Consider the following 5903-nt stretch of genomic DNA (forward strand, 5'->3'; position numbering starts at 1 on the left):
TTTATCATTTTAATACTCTCCACCTGGAAATGAATAGAATTGCCATCAATACGTTGAAATGTCAAATATTAATTAATATTCTTGTTACCTTTTGTCGTATCATAATTGTTTCTATGTTAACAGTAACGAATATTTGTATAAAATTTCTATGTCTTTAATTTGATTAATTTCATACTTTTGTCATTAATTTCCAAGTATCATTTTTTTTCGCTAAATTCTGCGTAATTAAAACAAATCAATCTTGAGCGAGTTGATAAAAGATAATGAAAGAAGGGAGAAAAATGTATATATATATTATCAAAAGTTTGACATATGAAATAAGTGAAATATAAGAGAGAGAGAATTGAATGCTAGTCGTGCGTTAGTTAATGCGGTAGTTCCAGCTTTGGGTAGTGCATAAGTTTCCATAGACCGATATTTCATCGTACGACAAGGCTTTTCAAGACTGTTGATTGGCTGTAAGACAGAAAGATTCTCGGATCACTACAGCCAATCAAGGCTTGAAGAGCCTTGTCGTCAGACACATGAAATATCGAGCATAGAATTGACGCAAATTTTCGAAAGCATAGTACGTACTGTGTATTTGACGTTGAGAATTAGCCGAAAAACAAATATAAATTTTGTATAAATATTAGTGAATTAACACAAAAATAATTACGTACGATAAAAAGTAGGCGAAATTAACAAAGAATATGAAACAGATGTCAAATTGGTGCCGACTCAACTAATCAATTTCTAGCCGAGTTTACATCATCTTTTCTCCTTTCCTGCCAAATTGTTTTCTTTGTATAATAAGTTTGCTTTCCATATTTTTGGAAACGATTAGCGTAGAGTTTTATTAAACGGGAAGCAAGGATGCAACGTTTGAGATGAGTTGTACCACGCGCCGTGCGAAGTTCCCTTTGGATGTTAAACGTTGAATTCGGAAGGGCAGAAAAGCAGACTCCGCTTTGTTACTGCCCGATGTGCACAAAGACCCGAAGGGGGGGTACTAGCGGGAGACGCGTCGGAATCAAACGGCAACCTGCGCATTGTGTGTGTCCGGAAGGGGCGAAGGAATTGGAAAAACGAGACGCACGGCACGTGAGCAAACGCAGCCACCACGACGCACGAAGACCTTCTCGAGTATCCACTTCGCGTCAAAGGGTCTGTCTGTCTTCCCTTTTCGTTCTGTCTCGCTCGAACAAACGTAGTAATCAAACCACCCGCGCCCCAATGTCATCTCCCTCCCTCGGCGCTTGTAAACAGAATCACCCTCTGAAAGGAGAATCAATTTCCCCGCGGGCGGGGGAGGAAAGAGTGAGAGGACCACGGCAGAAGGTTCGTATCCACCGGCAATTGGACTTGACGTTCTTCGTCCATTATCAATATTTGAGTGATGCTTCAGCGAAGAATTGATGGAAGAGCGCAGAAATGATGAAGAGTGGCGTGGAAAATGGTTATCGATTTGACGAATTTTGCGAGGTCCGTTGATGCTTGCCGGTTGATGTTTCGCGAGAAGATAATATATGGATTAATTTCCGGTTCTTCGGTGATAACGCTGAATCATGCTATCGACTTGGTCCTAGGAAATTAATAACACCCGTCGTTCGGGACAAGGTGACCACCATGGTCGCGATAAATCAGGAGATGTTCAACGGGCAGTTGCTACGCTAGGGTCTCACAGAACTTCACTTTATGGCAGTACAGTAAAATAGCGCGAAATTACCAGGAGCCGAGCATAATTCTCTCATAAACGTCCAAATGAAATAGTTACACTCGGTCGAGTACCTAGGCTTGTGCTCGACACCCGAGTAAATATACCTAATTCCGAACGTGCTCCATTCAAGATGACTGTGACGATCGTTCGCCATAATTTATGACTCGAGTTCAGGGTCGCGTGGCAGTAGACACGTTGGAAGGTAACTCTGTAGTTTTTATTTTCAATGGAGAATGTATGCACTCGATGAAACTGGAGTGTGTTGAGCAGGGAAACAATGCATAAGTCGCGTTTCAGTATGTCTCATTTGCTATTTCTCTTGAAATCCGATGTCACGAGCATCATACGATACGTGCATCGAAGATGTATTAGAGAGGATACATTTTGAATCGCTTCGTCATACATTCACGGAAACCTTCTGCCTTCCTTCCTTCCTCTCTCTCTCTCTCTCTCTCTCTCTCTCTTTCTCGCTCGCTTTCTTCTCTCTCTCTTTCCGTATGTCCGATATGGCGAGGATTTACTCTCTCATGAGAGATTTCGAATGCAATGTGATGTCAATGTGTTCTTCTCTGAGAGCGCATATGCGCCCACGTATGTGTGCCCAGTGTCTCCCATTGTAATCCAACCTGCCGGTATCAATCGAAATCAATGAGACCCGATGGGACAGCTGCAAACTAAACAGGAACTGTTCGGAAAGCCTCGGATTATACCGTCCCTCACAAGAATCCAATCGCCAATAATTGATATTTGATTCCGTATCCAAACATTTTCTGACATGCCATTAAATTGTTTCACAAATCTGCGATCGTATATGAATTCTCGGAATATTTCAGCAAATGGTTTTTATGATTGCTTGATATGCCATAGAGAGAGAGAGAGAGAGAGAGAGAGAGAGAGAGAGAGAGAGAGAGAGAAAGGGGTAAACTCAACGTGAGAGGAATATCACGAAAATAACAAAAAAAGAGAAAAATCATAAATGGATATTCGACGACCTGGCTTCCGCTTCCTGTCATCTACCCTCCCATATATGACACGAGTCACCCCTAAATCCGTATCTCAGCTTGAGATTAAAGTCGTTTTTCATATCGCGACCGCGGTGTTTCGACTGGTAACACATGAGAAATGGAATGTCTAAAATAATAGAACCAGTTGAAGAGACGTAAGAGAAGATTAAGTTTTTTCTATTAATAAAGCTAATAAAAACATATTGAAAAGATTTGATTATAAAAAATTCACAGGAACTGCTTATTATAAAAATTAATAAAAAAAATAACATTCGCAATTATATTAAACATTCCATTTTAGTCATATATTTGTAATATTAAGTTTATTAATTCAATATTTTTAATAATTTGTCGTATGTAAATAAAATCTTATTTTAATAATAATAAAAAAAAAAGAGTAAATGCAAGAATCGATTTTATAATATCGCAACGCGCTTTTAACTTATCTAAAATTAAAAGCAAGCCTCGATCAATTTTTTTTTTAAATGAGTATTTGATTATTAACGAGATATTTTTTTCCCTTCGTATCCGGCATTAATATTTATTGGGCCATTTACGAGAAACAGATGCTGGACGTATTCCAGCGCGGGGAAGATTCGATAAACTTCAACTCCATTGTCTTCTCCGTGCAAAAATTTATTCTCTGAAAAGAAGATTTGAGAGAGGAATAATTTGCAAACGTGCATTGTGGGTGTACTCCGCGCCGTCGGAGCTCTCTGGATGCTTTAAAAGCATCATCGTCCCATGCTCTCCAGCCAGCCCTAGCAACGCTATTGATTTCCTACATCCCCTGCGAGAACTATCTCGCAGAATTTACCCTCTTTCGTGAAAATGCGCCCTGCAAGATCATGATACTCTCCTACCTCGTGCAATAAAGCATCCGTTACGATTCGCCATAAAATTTCGCTTCACTTAAATGAGAGGGAAAAAATTTAGCAATGATTAAAAGAGAACTTTGAAAAAAAGAAATTAAGATTTTCTCGTTTTACGTTTCAGCTTGTTACAGGTTTCTTATTATAGATTTGTTATATCGACAACATGTCCAACATAACGAATAATTTTTACGATAATCTCACAAAACTTCTTATCTATATTTCCCGCAACGTGAATGTAACATGTGGTGAACAATGCCTACAAGACGAACCGATTCAAAATAACGTTTTTCCGTTATATACTCAATGCAATATTTGAATTCGTACTCTCGCTTAAGTATCAGATAAATTTGACATAATGATCGCAAAATGCAGTCGGCGTACTGAAAGTTATCTGTAACTCTGCATAATTGACAGTGATATACGGATCTCTGTTAATATTGCGGAAATAACATCGGGCCAGGTTACGTTTCCCAGACACGAATGAAACATTGTAAAGCGAGCCACGAAATCGATGATAATACAGGCGTCGCAAACGCGGGACGTTTATTCTTACTCAGAATCTGAAATACGTATTCGCGATAGCACGTGCAGCATGGAGCGTGACCGTTTTTCGCGTTATTTTAACGTTGGCAGCGTGCTCTGAGTCGTGATGTCGACGGCAAAACGGATCCAGGAAGAGGACTCTTCCGTCATATTCTACGTGCACCTCGCGATTGCAAAATGGATATCGCTATTCTTCTAATGTATACGAATACATATATTTGAATGTTTTTTAATAGCTTGAATGTCAATAAATTTTAATATATTTTATCTCTCCTCTCAAAGAATTGGAGAAATCATTCGAGAAAGCAAAAATTTGTCTATTCTTTTAAAATTAATTTTAAATGGTATCATAATAAAAAAAATACCGATGCTTGTATATTCTAAGCACTTTTTAAAGCAATCAACATGTACACAGAAAAAACGGTTTTGCAGAAATATCTAAAAATTTAGCTAGATCTAAAAATAATTTTACTGGACCATCAGAATAATTATAAAACACTCAAGATAGTTGTAACAACAAAATTTTTTGCACTATCGCTCATTACGTTTAATATAATAAGCGTTCATAGTATAATTATTTTGATAGTCTAACAAAATTACTTTCGAATCTGTATCTCTCTAACTAAATTTATTTAGATATTTTAGGAAGAATCGTTTTTTTTTGTGTATTTATATATAATTCTAAATAAAATTAAAACTGGAAAAGATTTAAATATACAAAAATGACATAAAAAATTATATATTATTCAACGAATTTCTTTATTTATCAAAAGTGCCTCGCGTCATTTCGTAACGCTTTCAATCGATATTTCCTATTTCCACTGATTTCTTATTATATATTTCAAATGGGGGGTGAATCTCAAAACGGTACCGGAATCACCGGTCTAGCTTGGGATCTTATCCGAATCGAACGCATTCGTTGCAGGGCGTGAAAAGAATTTTACATTGTGCTTACACATAAATTCTGATGTTTACGGTCAATCGGGGGATACAATCGCGGAGCCAGCCGAGGACACCCCCATCGCACGCGCATGTGTGTGCGCCGATGTGTTAAAGCGTTTCCGCGTGTACGCTCCCGTGAAGAGAGTCCGGTAAATATTTCGCTAGGTTTACACGCGACAGCGGCGACTTTACTGGAAAATCGCGGCCGATCGTTCCGTTTTTCCCATCGTTCTGCTGATCCACCGGTTCCCTTTTCTCGCTCTAGTATCCAGCCGGCCGGGAGGTCCGCATAATATCTCCATTTACCGAAGCGACGATGTGCGGTACTGGCCGCGCGTTTATTTACGAGACGGGCGTCGCAGTTAAATCGCAGATAGCAAGGCAGATTTGCCTTGTGCCGACAACGGTGCTTCTCGCCAGGAAGAGACTCCTTAGAACCTTGATCAGGACAAGGCGAAGAAAGAGAGTGCGGCACGGTCGGCACAAGTCGAGGACTCGCGCTGACTACGCGCTTGTAATATCTGACCTATCCGTCCGTGAGAGTCGCTCTGTAATCTCATCTGGAACGGGATCGTGTCGACATCTCGCCGGTGAATCGCAATGTCGATACGTAACGTCCGGCGACCGGAGTCACCAAGTTCACCGCACGGCAAATGTCGCAAGGCCGTTCGTCGACTTGTTGACCGCTCGGAGTAATATCGGAAGATACGTCTCTCGGCGAGCGGCTGGTTTCTCCGTGGAGCATTGAGATAAGATGCATATAACGTAATCAAGAAGAAACAGTTACTTATCTCTTTGTCGAGAGTCTGTAATATATTTCACTCTTCATTGCATTTCACG

The sequence above is a fragment of the Trachymyrmex septentrionalis genome, unplaced genomic scaffold, assembly GCF_001594115.1.
Source record: "Trachymyrmex septentrionalis isolate Tsep2-gDNA-1 unplaced genomic scaffold, Tsep1.0 scaffold53, whole genome shotgun sequence".
NCBI classification, from domain to species: Eukaryota; Metazoa; Arthropoda; class Insecta; order Hymenoptera; family Formicidae; genus Trachymyrmex; species Trachymyrmex septentrionalis.